This window comes from Oryza sativa, chromosome 6 (genome assembly GCF_034140825.1).
Source record: "Oryza sativa Japonica Group chromosome 6, ASM3414082v1".
NCBI classification, from domain to species: Eukaryota; Viridiplantae; Streptophyta; class Magnoliopsida; order Poales; family Poaceae; genus Oryza; species Oryza sativa.
Window position 1 is genome coordinate 23,358,327 of NC_089040.1, and position 19,498 is coordinate 23,377,824.

A 19,498-nucleotide genomic window follows, 5' to 3' on the forward strand; every position below is an offset into this window, starting at 1 on the left:
AGGAATGTCATAGAGCGATCTTTTGGAGTGTTGAAGATGAAATTTAGGATCTTGTTGAACATGCCAAATTTTCCTAAAGCAAAGCAAACTAGAATTATTGTTGCTTGTATGGCTCTTCATAATTTCATTCGAGAGAGCAGAATTGCAGATAGGGAATTTGATGCCTGTGATGAGGATGAAAATTATAACCCAATGCCTAGTTTTGTTGCATCCGAATGGCCAGCAGATGAACCTCTTGTTGAAGATGCCCACATGAATGCCTTCCGTGATGAATTAGCTCAAGCTTTATTTTATGGAGTGTAATTTTTTCTTGTCTAGCTTCATTTGTATGGACTAAACTACCTATCATGTATGTTGAGTGAGACATCTCATTTGTACGGACAAATAAAATTTATCGTGTTTCGGATGCTTGGTTTGAAATATGATTTGTTTGTGTCATTTGTGAGAGGGAGGAGGCCACACATGAGTCTGCCACACCAAATCCAGTTGGAAAGGAGCCAAATGATTGGAAAAGTATATTTATTGTCAATCTAACCCTTCCATCCAAACACCTCTAGGGCTAGAGTTAGTTCAGGTTTAGTTGAGAGCTAGAAACTAACTCTAACCTCTAACTCTAACACTTCTATCCAAACAGGACCTATATATATTCAATTAACTATATATCCATAGGGAGGTTTGGTTAACAGGCATATTAGGCTAGCTGTTGCATTCCCAACACATGTCTCTTTTATTTCACGCGTACGGTTTTCAAACTGCTAAATATGGTGTGTGTTTTTTTATAGTTTCAATACGAAAGTTATTTAAAGAAAATCATATTGATCCATTTTTAAAAAAGTTAGCTAATACTTAATTAATCACGCGCTAATGGACAGCTCTATTTTCCGTGCACAGGAGATTTGTTCCCATCTCCTCTTAACCAACTCAGCCTAAAATGTAAGATCAATGTGTGTTTTGATTCTTATTCTGTGATGAACAATTGGCATCTCTGATTGTTGGTTTTGATATTTGGAGATTATTGTCGAAGTGGTTTTGGATACAACTATTTTGTCGGTTTTGTTGGGACCGGTCAGACCGGGCGGAGGTTGCCGATCAGACCGGCTCAAGTGTAGCGGTCAGACCGGCCGACCCGTGGTCTGACCGATCAATGCTATGTCGGTTTCGGTTTCGGATAGTTTCTTTGGATATCCGTGATTGTTTCATGGTTATGGCTTCTAGATGGATACTATAAGTATGTAATACTGTTGTTTGCTACTAATGAGTCAAGTTGGGGATAGCTTGGTCTCAGAATATGGTTTCTTTGTTTGTTTCATGTATAGGTGACTCGATACCTCGGGAGAGTATTTGCGGTGATGGACCGGGAGTCGGCTTGGTGGTAAGACGATGTCCGTGGTGGTCAGATATCATGCGGGATACTAAGACTAGAGTTGATGCACGTGGTTGGTGAAGATTCTATATGGCATACGATGGAGGTATTGTGTGCGTATAGGATGCGGAGTCGAATTTGGAAGGAGTCCAAATTTGGTACGATTGGTTATGTAAAGGTTGTGTCTTGTACTAGAGGGTTTCCTAAGGTGTTTAGGACTCTTAATTAGTATGAGTTTGGTTCGTGGCTTTAGGCTGCCTACCTCATGTATAAATAGAGGGGGAGCGTGAGGCTTCCCGGTATCGCTTTTGAGAGCAATTGAGTTGCTAGTTTAGTCGAGATTTTTGTAAGGTGTGTTGTTGTTGCACTTTGTAAACACAGAGAGAAGCAATAAAGTTGTTATCTATTTTGAGAGTTCCTCGATTTGTGTTTCACCGGGTTTCGACGGTCTAACCGGCAACTTACCGACGGTCAGACCGGCGACGCACCAGCGGTCAGACCGGCGGCGACAGGAGCTAGAGATTGATCTCGGCGATTCGACCGGTATTACAACCTCGGTCAGACCGACGATATCCAGGCGGTCAGACCGGTGCATCTACTTCGGTCAGACCGCGATCCGTCGAATTTGAGGGTAACTTTTATTTCCGTCGAATTTGGGTATATCAACCATTCACCCCCCCTCTGGTTGGCTTAATTCTTATGATTCGATCCTACATAAAATACACCATCCAACTAGCTAGTACAGTACAAGTATGTGCATCATGTCAGAATTGTTAGATCACCTTGAAGGACGGGACAGTATCTCGGCTTATAATTAGTTCAACGAAGCGCCCGAACTAAATTAAGCTAGTATAAAAAGAGTAAACAAGATAGTTTACAAGACTCTGCAAGTAAAATATATATGTGTGCGCTCTTAAGATTCTAACTTCACAAGCTCAATGTACTATTTCTACAATTTTAATGAACCGTCTCGTGGCTAATACCATCGTCCATATAAAAATGGGGGCAATTGCATCCGTGCCCTCACTTTCGAAGCCAATTGCTGTTTTATCCTCATTTTTTAGGGTTTGCAGTTTTACCCCTATTTTTTGAATCTGAAGCAACCGTGTACCCTCACTTCTAACAGCCGGTTTTAACGGTGTTAGTTGTAAAGAAAAAGACATTTATACCTTCGGTGGTTATAGCATTTTTGCCCCCATTTTTCAGCTGTGTATGGTTTTGCCTCTATTTTCTATTATATATGAGCATCTTTGTGATGTTTTTGTATTTTTAATAAAAAAAATCACAAATACTAGAGAATTTCAAAATTTGAATAAAATTTCGACAGCATTTTGATAGAATTTTGACACAACTAGCCTCAGCCAAATTAATTCAATCTGAAGCAAAAACAAAACCAAATCAAAGCTAAAATATCACACGCTGAAATTAATTTCAGACATCATAAATCTTCAGGGTAATTAACTAAGGGTAACTAATGGACTAATCCACCCGAAGCACCTGGCAAGCTCGTAGATGCCTGCGACGTCGTCGAGCGCCAGCTGCTCATCCTCCGCCGCTGGGAGGCGGCCATCCGGCGCCGCTGCCGGCGCAGCATTGCCCGGCCGCTGACGGTGAGTAGCAGCAGGGACAGGACGAGGACACCCGGATGCAGCCATAGGAGCGCGCCCGCAGCCGCCTCCGCCTCGCCCGCTGCCGCCTCCGCGCGCTCCCTCGCCACTGCCAACGCCTCCGCCTCGCCCGCGGCCGCCGCTGCCGCCTCCGCGTGCTCCCTCGCCACTGCCGCCGCCTCCGCCTCGCCCGCGCGTGCCTGCGGCCGCCTCTGCCTCGCCCGCCCGCAGCCGCCGCCTCCGCCTCCCCGCGGCCGCCGCCGCCTCGCCTGCTCGCCTGCGCCCGCAGCCGCCGCGACCACCACCTAGGGCGCACGTCGTTGCCGCACGGGCGTGGGAGGATAGACTCAGGGCCTTATCCATTCCCTAGGGGCACAAAGGTAAATTCATATTTCCTAAAATCTTTTTTTTATTTTCTTTTGTATTTATTTAACACAAAAGTGGGACCAACCAAACGGCTGTCACAAGTGAGGGTAGACGGCTGGTTCAGATTCAAAAAGTGGGGGTAAAACTGTAAACTCTAAAAAGTGAGGGTAAAATAGCAATTGGCATTGAAAGTGGGGGCACAGATGCAATTATCCCTATAAAAATAATATACACGCGCATCAGTAATGAGATAGAAATATTTACATCTAACACGTGAAGTTGGTAATTTAATGAACTACCAATATAATCCAATAACATACATATACATATGTTAGATATACTATTTATACAAGACTACAAATTCAATGGACTACCTCATTACTGATGCTATGTAAGAGAAATATATACACGTCAAGAGATATTCACGTGGGACTATTGTCGATATAGAATAAGCTACATTAATTGAAGCGGCTGACCTAAACCTAATGTAAAATAAAATAAGACGACAGTCTTGTAGAGACTGTGTGAGTGGTTATTATTTCTTCTTTTTTTCATAAAGAGTTGTTCAACGTTATATATAATACTACATCAACAAATGAAACATATATAGATATAGGTGGGACTTAAGATGTGGTCTTGAGATTCCAACTACACATATAAGGTAGTCGGGTACATGTACTATTTATATATATTCAATGGTATACGTCGTTAACGGTATGAAAAAGATATACATGCATATTCAACGGAATACGTTGTTACCAGCGGAGTACAAGGTTGTGATTAATTTAGAATTAGTTCCAGTGAAAGGGCTGAACAAAGGCTGATATAAAAAGTAGAAATGATGCACCTACATGTACCGCGTGCCAGCTAGCTGGATATTCTAATATATTTGTTGCATAATAAAACCTTCCAATGGATGTACTTAACTGAATATATATCTTAAATATGTATATAATGAGGTATTGCCATTCATTGGATTGCTCGAACTAATCTTCCTTCATAGTACCCAGATGTATGTCACGTGTAGAGATCAGCACTTTCTAGTATATAGTATTTTTCTTCTGTTTCTAGAATTCGATATAAAAAATACAGTACTCGGTAACCGTAAAAGCAACATCTGACTATCACATATACATAGGTAAGTAAATTAATTTGATCATATGACTACACACCTCTCTTTTTCTTTTTACATACATCGATCTTGGTGCTTGATGAGCCTCATATATGGTAGTAGTTTTGCTAGATTAGCCCGACATATGTTTCACTACAAATATATACTCCCTCCGTTTTGAAATGTTTGACGCCGTTGACTTTTTAACACATGTTTGACCGTTTGTCTTATTCAAAAAAAATTACTTTTATTCTGAAGGTGATCTATCACTGGTAGAGAAATCGTTTGTAGTCCCGGTTCATAACCCCCTTTTAGTCCCGGTTGTCCAACCGGGACTACGAATCCGGGACTAAAGATAGAAATCTTTAGTCCCGGGTAAAATAACCGGGACTAAAGATCGATATTTAGTCCCGGTTGGTAACACGAACCGGGACTAAAGATCTATGTACCATTTTTTTTATTTGCATGGCCCTGTTTGCTGCATGGTTGATTTTATATATATATATATATATATATATATATATATATATATATATATATATATATATATATATATATATATATATATATATATATATATATATATATATATATATATATATATATATTACACACATATTTATAATTTAAAGCACTTAACATTTTATGTACATATATGTTACCAAAATATATATTAACACTAAAGTAAATGTACGTACATATATAAATATATATATATATATATATATATATATATATATACATGTATGTATAGTACAATTCATTTGCTCGCTAGCTATAGCTATGACTTCGACGCCTGCGTTACGTCAGAAGAGGAAGGACCGACGTTACGAATTGTCGATCCGTCGTAGTAGAATTCACCATCGGGATTAAGGACTTCTTCGTTGATGAACCCCATCAGTTGTTCTTGAACAGCCATGATAAAATCCTTGTGTGGGAGTTTTTCCCTCATGTGAATACGCTATCATTCGAAAAATAATGACATATCAATATATGAAATTAATAAACAACTTAACAAATCGATACGCAATGAAATTTTGAATGGTTTATGTATACGTACATCGAGCTCTCGTGTGGTGTATATTTGGTTTGATAGGCAGTGGGCAAACTCGCATACGTAGTAGCCGCATAAGTTAGTTCCCTTGTCTTGCTTTGCACACTACATGAGAAACGATGAGAGATTTAATATACTCTTTATATTAACTGTAACTAGAGATTCAATTCAATATAATTTTGGATCATGCATGTACTCACTGGAAAATGAAACCTACGTCCAAGTTTTTCTTTCCAAGCCTCGCGGACCAATTGACGGAACCGATCCCAAGCCCTACATGTGCAGTTGCAAGCTATGATTAATTAAATATTACCCGAGATCAACATAATAGCAACAGAGTCCTGCGACTTTGGAATAGATGGCATTATATTACCTGTCTATCAGTTGGAAGACCTTGTCAAAAACCTTCTCCTCTTTATTCATTGAGTCGTACATAGTGACTCTGCATGCGTCCAAGTCGAAAAAGAACAGGACCCAGTGGAATCTGGAATATGCGTGAGATGAGATAAATATCAGAATGTACATGTGATATGTATGGGAATGAAATTTGTTCGAACGACAATAAAAACTCACTCTGTGTTGTACGGCAATAGTATGAACGTCTTGTAATGCTGCTGCGTTAGGAGATGGATGAGATTGTCCTCTGTGTCTTTTTCGTACTTGTCGAGCATTTCGGTGTTGATTTTCCGAGGGTCGATGAACCCAGTATCGTAAACCCTCCGCCGTCGGGCCCTTTGAATCTCCATTCTACAACAATGAAAGGAAATTATTATTGCTTACATATATGCCAGGAGCTAATTATTGAACGAAACAAATCGAACTCAAAGATACTTACAAAATCCATGCGCTCAGAAGAGAGACGTCGAGGGCGTCCCGATGGTACAGATCGAAGACATCCTTGAAATGGATCCATAGAACATCCTCTCCTTGCAAGAAGTCGGGGCTTCTGATCCTCGCTCCGAACATCTCTCTACCATTGGCGCTCATTTCCATGTACCGTTCATGGAATTTGTACATTTGTGTCAGTAGGGACTACAGCTGCTCAGGCCTGACAAGCGGTTTACCAAGTTCAAACTTGTATGCCACTTCCGCCTTCGGGATTGGTGCGCCTCCAACCAACTGAGCCATGGTTAGACCGGTGTCCGAAATGAAATCCGTTATGCCAAAGTCTTCGCCGATCACTTGGTGTGGTTGTTCTCCAAGCTGAGGAACTGGTTTGGACTTCTTGTAATAGGCTTTCCTAAGTGTTCGGTCATAGTCCGATAGCTTTAAGGCCTCCTTGTTTGCGGTGGACATTCCCTTGAAGAAATTCTTCACGCTCGGGTCAATAGGTATCTTCTTTTCAGGACTCTGAGGCTTGAGTTGCCTCTTCACTTCTCCTGCCACATAAGCGTCAAGCTCCTCTTGAGTGCAACCGTACGGCGGCTCCTTGTTTTTGGTGGTCTCAACTTTGGCCTTCTTCGTTGCCCTTGTGCTGGCAGGAGGTGGAGCTTGGCGAGACCTTGTCTTGGGAGGTGCAGGCAGACACGGTGGAGGAGGAGGCGGAGGAGGCGGAGGAGCCAGAGGAGATGGTGCAGGAGGAGGTGGCGGAGGAGCCAGAGGAGATGGTGCAGGAGGAGACGGCGGAGCCGGAGGAGATGGTGCACGAGACGCCGCTTGTCGCCCAAGGAGGATGATGTACCGCTTGCGCCATAGTATAATGGCGTGGCTTGTGTCTCGTAGATGCGTCTCACCGTCTCCTCCTGGATAGTCCAACTCGAGGTCCTCGTACACGGCTTCCACCAGCTCAACTTCGACCCTCGAGTATCCTGCTGGAATCGGCCTGCAGTGGTAAGTCCCTGAAATGTCTGTTGGGATGGCCATTCCCGACGCCACCTTCACGTGATGAGAGGTTATCTATTAGTAATCAACCTAAGCAGCAACTTGCGGAACGTACGAGTAAAAAATCATATATTACATCGAGCATACCTTGATTGATAAGTTCTTGAAGGGAATATGCAGCTCACATGGTGTCCGATGCGTGATCTCATCAACGAGGTAGGTGGTTTCGTCCTGGGTTTGCATGGCATCCATGCTATGTGATACTACCTGCCCCGTTGAGGCGCAGCTGCTACGATTGCCTGATGGGCTGACCATTGGAGGAGGAATGTACGGCTGGGGATCGTGTGACCGATGTGCTGTCATGCATTCATCCACCTTCCGGGCCACCTCCTCTTGCATGCTGAGCTCGTAGCTCGATACCCTGTACTCAATATCTGCAATCTTCGCCTCGGTATCTCTCTTGCTCCTCATCCGACTCCTATACGTGTGGATGTCCTCCTTGAATCCCATCTTCCAGGGAATCACGCCTTTCCCTCGTGTTCGTCCTGGATGCTCGGGAGTCTGTAGGGCGAGTGACAGCTCGTCCTTCTCTCTGTCGGGTCGGAACGTGCCCTGAGAAGAGGCTTCCACTGCGTCCGTTAGTCGATTCGCAGCCTCGCGTATCTGATCGCTGAAGACCAAGGAGCCATCAACTAGGTTGAGCGTTCCACCGTGAGCATAGTACCAGAACTTCGATCGATCAGGCCACTTAGCGGTGGCCGGTTCGATACCCCTCTCAAGCAAGCTTGCCTCCATCTCCTCCCACTTCGGCATCGCGACGCTATAGCCGCCTGACCCCAAGTGGTGATGGTACTTCTTCTTGGCGGCATTTTCTTTGTTTCTTTCCATCATCGCCTGCCCTTGTTGACCTGTCTTGTAAGCAACGAACTCGTCCCAGTGATCCCTTAGCTTCGGGAATACGTCGAAGTTCGGTGTCTGCCCCTTCAGGATGTATTTCCGGTACAGATCTCCCTTGAAGGTCTGGAACTGTTCTGCCATTTTCTTAAGAGTCTACTGTTTCACTATGTTCTCTGTACCCGCAGGGAGAGTGAACGTCTTGAGCATTGTGGTCCACAGCATCTCTTTCTCTGATTCCGGGACGAAGCTGTCATCACCCCCGCGTGCCCTTGTTTTGCGCCAGTACACCTTGCTGACAGGCACGTTATCCCTCACAACCCAACCGCTGTGGCGTACAAAATTCTTGGCTGCTTGTGCCGGGGCACTAGGTCGGTCGTCTGCGTCCACCTCAGTTATGATGTGCCGACCCTCTATCTTCTTCGCGGCACCTCGTTGTCCGCGTGCCCTCTTCTGTCCAGCGGAGGGATGACTTCCACTAGCCTCCTCCTCGTTCCCCACCGCATCCCTCTCCACGTTCCCCTCCTCGTTCCCCTCTGCATCCCTCTCCGCGTTCCCCTCCTCGTTCAAGTACTGGTTTGGATCCTCGTTCCCCTCTTCTTCGTTCCAATACTGGCTGCTTCCCGATGCGATTGTGTCGTACAGTATCTGTTCCTCATCGCGATCAGCCATCTGTTCATAGAAGAAATATTTGCTAAGCGTAATATTAACACTACTAATATTTTATTAAAACTCAAATAATCATATATGCTAAGTCTAAGTGTCCTGTATTTGTACGGTAGATAATCATATATGCTAAATCTAATTAAGTTTCGAATATTACATCCCTAATAATCTTATATTAAATCTCTAACAATCAAATATGTTTCGAATATTACATCTCTAATAATCTTATATTAAATCTCTAACTATCTCTAACTAACACTCAAATATGCTAAGTCTAAGTGTCGTATATTTGTACGGTAGATAATCATATATGCTAAGTCTAATTAAGTTTCGAATATTACATCTCTAATAATCTTATATTAAATCTCTAACAATCAAATATGTTTCGAATATTACATCTCTAATAATCTTATATTAAATCTCTAACACTCACATATGCTAAGTCTAATTAAGTTTCGTATATTAAACCTCTAATAATCTTATATTAAATCTCTAACTATCTCTAACACTCAAATATGCTAAGTCTAATAATCTAATAATCTCTAACACTCACATATGCTAACTCTAATAATCTAATAATCTTATATTAGAAATCTAACAATCTTATATTATATCCCTAACAATCACATCTTTACATCACTTGCCTGCGCGAATTCCTTCGAGGGCTAGCTACCATTTCGGCTTGAGGGACGGCGACGACGACGTCTTCTCTGCAACATGCAAAAAAAATGTATTAGTCTAAATGCAAAGGAACATATAATGTATTTCACGTTTCCAAGTATATCTAATCATATATATATATATATATATGCTAAGTTCAATAATAGTTTAATTATCTCGTTCATACACATTTCGCTCGCGTTCGTTCTCACACTTTTAGTTCAAGTGCATTCACGTTCGTTAACGTTTCAATCACGTTCGTTCGCGTTTCATTCACGTTCGTTCGAGTTCGTTCACTAACACTCACGTTTGTTCACGTTTCAGTCACGTTCGTTCGCGTTCGTTCACGTTTGTTCACATTTCGTTCGCGTTCGTTCACTAACACTCACGTTCGTTCACGTTTCAGTCATGTTCGTTCGCGTTCGTTCACGTTTCGTTAACGTTTCGTTCGCGTTCGTTAAGCGTCCGTTCGCATTCGTTCACGTTCGTTCGCGTTCGTTCGCGTTTGGTCACGTTCGTTTCGCGTTCGTTAAGCGTTCATTCGCGGCGGCGGCGTCTCGCGGCGGTGGGGGCGCGGTCCGGCGACGTGGGGGCCCGGCAGCGTGGGGGCACGGCGGCGGCGGGCCACGGCGGCGGCATGGGGGCCCGGCGTCAGCGTCAAGAGAGAGAGAGACAGAGAGCTACATCGAGAGAGAGAGAGGGCGGGGGCTCTCACCCAAGAGACGCGGCGGCGGCATCTGCGGCGGAGGCGGCGAGGACCGCCAGGCGACGGTGAGAGACGACGGCGGCGAGGTGCGGGGTTGCCCTAGGCAGTGGCGGCGAAGGAGAAGCCGATGCTCGATCTCGATGGAAAAACGTTTAAGTGTTGGTGGAGAAGACGAGGGCGCACCGGGAATATATATACCCCGGATCTTTACTCCCAGTTGGTGAGAAGAACCGGGAGTACATCCCGGTTCCTAACAACAACCGGGATCTCGGTCCCTAACAACAACCGGGATTAATCTTTAATCCCGGTTGTTGTTAGGGACCGGGAGTAAAGATATTTTCCCGCTATTTCCAAATTCTTTTTTAAACCCGGTTAGGGTTAAGAACCGGGACTAAAGTTAATAGCACTGAATATTGAATTTCGTTGCATATATGTTTCTAAATAGTAAATAATGCTTTAAAAATTCTAATTAACATATGTAAATCCCACATGCATGATTTAAAACTTTTAAAAATTCTAATAATCATATATAATTAGCATATGCATGATATTAAATTGTTAAAAATTGTAACTAACATATGTAAATCCCACATGCATGATTTAAAACTTTTAAAAATTCTAATAATCGTATATAATTAGCATATGCATGATATTAAATTGTTAAAAATTGTAACTAACATATGTAAATCCCACATGCATGATTTAAAACTTTTAAAAATTCTAATAATCGTATATAATTAGTATATGCAAGATATTAAATTGTTAAAAATTGTAATTAATCATATGTAACTAACATATGTAAATCCCACATGCATGATTTAAAACTTTTAAAAATTCTAATAATCGTATATAATTAACATATGCATGATATTAAATTGTTAAAAATTATAACTAACATATGTAAATCCCACATGTATGATTTAAAACTTTTACAAATTCTAATAATCGTATATAATTAGCATATGCATCCAAAATAGCATATTCAATACATCCAAAATAGTTTACAACAATTACGGCAATAGATCGGCGGTGATGGTTGTCCGCACGTACTTTCTCCTCACTGTTGTTCCTTCCTTGTGATCGCTACGTGAGTAAGGGGTGTCTTCGTTTGATAGGAGGATGCTAGGGTCAACCGTCACCGTGAAAGGGGGTTGCCCATCAAACTGATTGTAATCCTCGTCAGTCTTGTCCTCTACTCCGATGATTTTTCTTTTGCCTGGGAGAACCACGTGGCGCTTCGGCTCGTCAGGCCCTTTGCCCTTCTTTCCTTTGCTAGACATGTCCTTCACGTAAAAAACTTGCGTTACATCATTGTCAAGGACAAAAGGTTCATCCAAGTATCCAACCTTGTTAAGGTCAACCGTTGTCATCCCACTGTCATCAATCGTACGCCTCCACCAGTCAACCTAACCCATTGGCACCGGAACAGAGGGACCTTGAGAGGTCCATAGTCAAGTTCCCATATCTCCTTGATGGCACCGTAATACGTGCCAGTTGTACCATCGTGTCCCATGGCATCAATACGAACAGCACTGTTCTAGTTCGTGCTCTTCATGTCTTGGGCTCTTGTGTAGAATGTGCACCCATTGATCTCATATACCTGGAATGTCGCGATCGAGCCAGATGGACCCCTCGCCAGGAAGGCCAGTTGCTGGTTAATCGTCTCGTTACCCATGAGATGTTGTCGCAGCCATGCAGGGAAAGTATCAATGTGATGCCGTATAATCCATGCATCGGACTTACCGATGTTTCTGGCGCGAACTAGAGCCAAGTGCTCCTCGATGTAAGGAGCCACCAATGAAGATTGTTATAAAACAGTGAAATGGGCTTTACGGAATAAATTGTTGTCTACCGTCATTATTGCTTTCCTTCCGAGAGTCCCCTTTCCCCGTAGTCTCCCTTTATGGCGTGATTCAGGTACCCCAATTGGGCGAAGGTCTTCAATAAATTCAACGCAGAATTCAATGACCTCCTCTGTTCCATACCCCTTGGCGATGCTTGCCTCTGGACGAGCACGGTTACGAACATACTTCTTCAGAACGCCCATGTACCTCTCGAAAGGAAACATGTTCTGTAGGAACACAGGCCCGAGAATACTGATCTCTTTCACTAGGTGACAAAGCAGATGCGTCATTATATTGAAAAATGAAGGTGGAAATATCAACTCAAAGCTGACAAGACATTGCACCACATCATTCTGAAGGGCTTCTAACCTATCCGGATCGATGACCTTCTGCGAAATTGCGTTCATGAAAGAACATAGCTTTGTTATTGTTGCCTGGACATTGTCTGGGAGGATACCCCTTATTATAACTGGTAGCAGTTGTGTCATCAACACGTGACAGTCATGAGACTTTAGGTTTGTGAACTTCTTCTCCTTCGTGCTTATTATTCGCTTTATATTCATGGAGTATCTAGATGGTACCTTGATGCTCTCCAAGCATTGAAACATACTATCCTTCTCTGCCTTGCTAAGAGTGTAGCTGGCTGGACTCAAGTAATGGATGCCTTTCTCCTTTGGTTCCGGGTGAAGGTCGCCGCGTTGTTCCATATGCTTTAGATCATTACGTGCTTCCAGTGTATCTTTCGACTTTCCATATACACCTAGGAAGCCAAGAAGGTTTATGCAAAGGTTCTTAGTGAGGTGCATCACGTCGATTGCGTGGCGGACGTCCAAGAATTCCCAATAGGGTAACTTCCAAAATATGGAGTTTTTTTTCCACATCGCCGTGTGACCATCTTCGCTCTCTATAGGCTGGCTGCCAGGCCCCTTTCCAAACACTACTTTAAGATCTTTAACCATAGCAAACACTGTTTTCCCGCTACAATGTTTAGGCTTCGTACGGTGGTCCGCCGTATGTTCAAAGTGCTTGCCTTTCTTCCGTACCGGGTGGTTTGCTGCAAGGAATCGACGATGACCCATGTACACAACATTCCTACAGTGCTTAAGATACGTACTTTCTGTTTCATCCATACAGTGAGTGCAAGCCTTGTACCCCTTGTTGGACTGCCCGGATAGGTTGCTAAGTGCAGGCCAATCATTGATGGTTACGAACAGCAGCGCTCGTAGGTTAAACTCCTCCTGTTTGTCCTCGTCCCACACGGGGACACCTTCCTTCTTCCACAACAGTTTAAGATCTTCGACTAGTGGTTTTAGGAACACATCAATGTCGTTACCAGGTTGCTTGGGGCCTTGAATAATAATCGGCATCATTATGTACTTACTCTTCATGCATAGCCAAGGGGGGAGGTTGTAGATACACATCATAACGGGCCAAGTGCTATGGCCGCTGCTCATCTCTCTAAAAGAATTCATGCCATCCGTACTTAAACCAAACCGTATGTTTCGTGCGTCCTTTCCAAAGTCTTTAAATTTTCTGTCGATGTTTCACCACTGCAAACCATCTGCGGGGTGTCTCAGCATCCCGTCCTGTTGACGTTCTTCAGCTTGCCAACGCATCATTCTAGCATTCCCCTTATTCCTGAACAAACGCCTTAGCCGTGGTATTATAGGGAAATACCACATCACCTTAGCAGGAATTCTCTTCTTCGTTAGCTGCCCGTCAACCTCACCTGGATCATCTCGTCTAATCTTGTATCGTAGTGCTTTACAAACAGGGCATGCTTCTACGTTCTCGTACTCCTCACCGTGATATATGATACAATCATTCGGACATGCGTGAATCTTCTGAACTTCCAGTCCTAGAGGGCAGACTATCTTCTTAGCCTCGTACGTTGTCTCGGGCAATTTGTTTCCCTCCGGAAGAATGTTCTTGACGAGTTTCAATAAATCGCCAAATGCCTTGTCACTAACACCATTTTTTGCCTTCCATTGCAAGAACTCCAGAGTGGTATCCAATTTTTTGTGCCCCTGCTCGCAACCTGGGTACAACGACATTCTGTGGTCCTCTAACATCTTGTCCAATTTATGGGCCCCCTTTTCACTTTCGCAGTCCTCCTTGGCATCCTGCAACATCTGACCAAGATCATCCGCAACGTCGTTATAATCAGCATCTCTGTCCTCCTCGCCCGTTTGATTTCCTTCAAATCCAGCGTACTGAGCAAAGTCTGGAATATTGTCGTCTTCCACTTCATCTTCTTCCATTTCAACCCCTTGCTCTCCGTGGGATGTCCAACAATTATAGCTTGGCATGAACCCCGACTCAAACAAGTGGAAATGAATAGTCCTGGATGCAGAATACTCCTTCTGATTTTTACACTTACTGCATGGACAACAAATAAAACCCTTCTGCTTGTTAGCTTCGGCCACTCTCAAAAAATAATGCACGCCGTCAATAAACTCTTCGGACCGCCGGTTAGCGTACATCCATTGCCGATCCATGTACATGAAATTAAAAAAAAATCGTACACAAATAATCATTCGTACAATAATGACAGTCATACAATAATGATAAAATAATCACAAACTCTTTCAACAGTCATACAATAATGACATATCATTATTCATACAAAAATTATAAAATATTCCATCAAATAATTCTTATTTATTATTTTTTAAGTTTTAAATTCTTTTAATTTGCAATTTAGTTTGTTTTCTTTTATTTAAGATTAACTTTCACTATATTTTCCTACTCAACTATTTTATAAAACCTTATTTAGCAAATAAACAAAATTTCTATATATTCTTTCTTTTCCCACACAAATTTTCTCTCTCATCAACTTACAACAAAATTTTTGAGACAAAAAAGTGTGCAAAACATAGCTCCAAATGTAATATGACAAAAAAAACATTGGAGGATGAAGATGCTAACCTTTTAGGCACCTTCGATTTGTATATAATCACCAAAGTAAATTCACTATAAATTTTGGCATGACCTCCCCTCTTTTTTGAAGAAATTTTGAAGCTTGCTCGGGCTGGAGGAGGAAGACGACATATATAAAGGGGTGGGATTACCAACCGGGACTAAAGATCACCACCGGGAACTTTAGTCCCGGTTGGTAACACCAACCGGGACTAAAGTTACGATCTTTAGCACCAACCGGGACTAAAGATCCCGGGGGGGCCTGACAAGCCCTGACAGCATTTGAACCGGGACTAAAGATCAAATATGCCAGTTTTTGTTGCAACCGGGACTATCGTGGAATTCGGCCGAACCGACGAAAGATGGTTTCTCCACCAGTGGTACCAGCCGTCGTCGGAGCAGGAAGACGTCCAGCTGACCGCCTTGTTCCGGGAGGCGTCGCTGGAGGCCATCGACCGAGCAATGCACCACGACATCTATCTGGTACCTACTTTTACACCTTATTATCCTTTTCGTCGTAATAATACCACGAATTTAGACAGAAGTTTATCTACCACTCCCTCCGTTTTAAAATGTTTGACACCGTTGACTTTTAAGTACATGTTTGACCGTTCGTCTTATTCAATAAAATTTATGAAATATGTAAAACTATATGTGTACATAAAAATATATTTAACAATGAATCAAATGATATGAAAAGAATAAATAAATACTTAAATTTTTTGAATAAGACGAATGGTCAAACACGTACTAAAAAGTCAACGGTGTCAAATATTTTAAAACGGATAGAGTATTTCTATTTCCTCTTTTGGACTTTTCAAAATTAATCAGGTATAAGTTTGACAACTTAATTTTATTTCATACAAATACAAAAGTAGTTTGTATGTATATAAGTGTAATATTATGAAACTTTATGTGTTATAACAAATTTGGAAATGTCAATTTTTATGCCTAAAAGTTATGTCCTATAGGAATCTTTTGAGCTAACCTTACTATTTACTATAAACATCTTAGAAATTTTGTATTTTTTGACGGAGGGATCAGAGTAGTAAGCAAAAGCAAGAATAATTATCACATCGATCTGATGGATGCAGGCCGTGGTGCACGTGACCAACCAGAGGCGATGCTAGATTGCTGGCCACGGCGATTAAGTAGTGGAGGCCGATGAAGCAGCTTCAAGCATAATGCTTTTTAGCTATAATTAATCTTATAAGTATTTTGCTATATGCATCTCTATTGCCTTGATTTGCATGCATTAAACAAGTGTATGAGCTTTGCCTATGTTGCTAGCTCGTAGATATCAATCGATCTGTGTGTATGTACCACGAGATTACTGGAGCTAGTTAGCCAGTAATAATATATATGGCAGTCGTGTGTAATAATATGGGCTGTTCTTGTACCCAAGCACCAGTTGTTGGCCGCAAGAGCAAGCTGGATCTGCTCATTTCCCATTGTATCCATTTTCATTCTCAATAAATATTATCTCGTGATCGATTATCCTGCCAGCACCTGCTTGTCCATTGTAATTTTTCCTGGGATTTAAATTGTTAATCATTTTAGCTTTGTTCTAATTAAGTCAATCATTCCTAATTTAATTTTACTATCACTCTCTAAAAAATTATAAAGTTTAATATCATAAGATTATCTCTTATGTTTTTAGATTCATGCTGAGAAGTAATTTCATGTGTTGTTGAACTACATAAATTTAGATGAATTAATGGTTAATGTTAGAAATATTTGATTCAAGAGAAAGCAAAAATGATAACTATCCCAGTCATCACTGATCTGAAAACAGCACTCATCCCCACACCAATACATTAGGCGCTTCACACCCGGTGGAGGCAGCTGCTCAGGGGCATAGCCGACGTCATTCTTCCTAAACATCTTGAAATTAAAAAAAAAATTACCCCTACAATAAACCCTAAACCATTACCACATAACCAACAGCCATATATAGCAATAAACATTACCACATATATACTCCCAGATGACAGCCAACTATATTCTCCAAATCACGACATATACCAACTCAACAAAAAATTAATATAGTACACAATTATAAAAACTAGGGTTTTTTTTACGGAGGCTAGTAAATTCTCTACACCCCAAATGAATCGTCCATAAAAGTGATAGATAGATTTGTTAAAATATATAATTATTGTTAGTGGGTGATGATGTTGTATGCTTGCATGAGATTAAATATGTACTTATTGTTAGTGGGTGATGATGTGGCATAATTGCATGTTGAGCTTTAGATTTAGTGGGCTTTAACTTTATAGGAAGCATAGATATGGGAGCCAACATGTGCGAAACCATCAACACCTTTAAGGGATTATATTTTTTGAATTAAGTTTTTTAAGCATTCAAATTTTATGTCAAAATGTACGATGAAATGATTAAAATACCTCCAACAGACCGGAACAATTATGGAAGGGGAAAATCTAGTCTTTTTATCTTTATCGTGAAAAAAGTTTAGGAAATAATTATATTTTAGAACGGAGAGAGTATGTAGCTACATTTTAAAACTGAGGAAGCATGTTTAACATTCCCACTCTAGAAACTCATGTTAGCTAAACTTTAGAAAACAATATGCTTTATGATCAAAGTTGCATGAAACCCAAAATATTATGACTAGTGGCACATTACTAGCTCTAGGTATTATGGTTGTAAAGTTTTACAACACCCCACCCTATATGACCATGGATTTACTTAAATTTTTTTAGTGTATATGAAATGTTTAACTATTGAGTTCATTACTATTGATTGTTTAACTCACTACTTTGAAAAATATTGTTTTTGGATATGCTGAAATTAATGGAAATTTGAGAAAAAGGTAGGACTTTATAAATCATTTAGATCATAAAACATGTAGTTTTTTTAACATTTACTCATTATAAAAATTAATGCAATCCCTGTCTCTAATTAGACCAAATCACCAATCATCGAATAGGTAACAATTTTTCGTATATTCACTCTTGTCACAAAATAAACGATGTTTTAAAATATAAGCAGCCAACACATTTTTCTTACTTTTTCTTACTTTTCCTGGTTCACAAATCAAGAAATTTTCTCCCTTCAATGCAATGCTCCTTTCATAGCCACCAACCAATTCTACACCTTTCTATTAATGATGGGGTTTTTTTTCCCCTTAATATTATTTTTGTCTTGGATACTTGTCACGCCCCGAACTAGTCCCGACCAGAACTAGCCCGTGACGCTCCAAATTAACATGTTAATCGATACCAGTCCCAGGAAATAGTGCTGGTATCACAGGGAGATAGAATATCACAGCAAAAGAGGTCTCTTTATTATAGAGTAGGTGTACAGTTATGTTGGGCTGCGGACAGATCCCGAGCTCACAACTGCATTACAAAAGGAAAACGGAAGCCAGACTTGGACCAAACATCACAGGCGTGACTTGGGAACTAGGCCGAAACCCTAAAACTCATCGTAGCCGGCTTGCTCCTGGAAGAACTCCTCATCAGCGGGATCCGCTTCATCTTCTTCAGCAACTGGGGGGGATTATTTATATAGAGCAAGGGTGAGTACGGGAGCACTTAGCAAGCCATGGGAAATAAGTGTTTAATACAGGCTTCAAGGAAAGGCTGTTGTTTTTGCAATTGATTTTATTTGAACTCTTTTCTGAAACAACTAAGTGAGTGCTTCTCAAACGACACGGATGAGACAGTGCGTCTCGTCCGGTCGGAGTATGTGCAATGTATCAGTATTTTGAATTGATCAAGGTTGGCACCCGGCCAACAGCTTTCAAACGGTCACCCGGGCCTGGCTGATCCCGTCAGCCGCAGATTTTCCAAACATCAAACCCATTCCACAACAGCAAATTTCACAAGGCAGTAGTCAGACAAAACTACGCTAGGAATCACCTCACATCCGCCCATGACCGTGGGCATGGCTGTTCGAACAGTTTGTTAACCTCTGCAGAGGGGGTACACTTTACCCACACGACATTACTAACCCGGATCACCCAGCCCGTGGGGATCAGCCACGTCGGGAGACCTCCAAGCTTTCATGACAAGGCATTTCCAAAGCCGACACAGGTTTACCATATGCCGACGAGAGGGGTCCCAGACCAACAACAGGTTAGGTCCTAGACCATACTGTGCCAGGAAGCCTAGGGGTCCTCCCCGACACCACCTCGGCGAATCCACATGTCTCTCGGCATCAAGGCTCCCCTGATAAGCTAGTTACTCAGCCAGGGGTGTCCCATTCCACCCATGTGGTCGTACTTGTCTTATGATTGGATGAAATTCCAAGGAAACGGTCCTTAAGTGCAAGAGCGGGAAACCGTACACCCGGTACGTTCCCCGGTCCGCGGTTTTGGAAATTCATTTAGTTCGCAAGCACTGACCCAGGTGTCGGGTTTTCCAAGTCTTTTGTAAAACCCAAGTTTTACCCAAGATGTTTTCCAGATTTTAAGTTTGAAGGCGACCGTCGATACTCGTGCAGAGTGCACGATTTCCGAGGCG

The 19,498-nt window shown here is 41.9% G+C and overlaps 1 pseudogene; it reads right to left on the bottom strand.

Moving 5' to 3' along the window:
- Positions 1-1,834: 1,834 nt before the first annotated feature.
- Positions 1,835-8,888, bottom strand: LOC136357033 (uncharacterized; annotated as a pseudogene).
- Between the last annotated feature and the right edge of the window lie 10,610 nt (positions 8,889-19,498).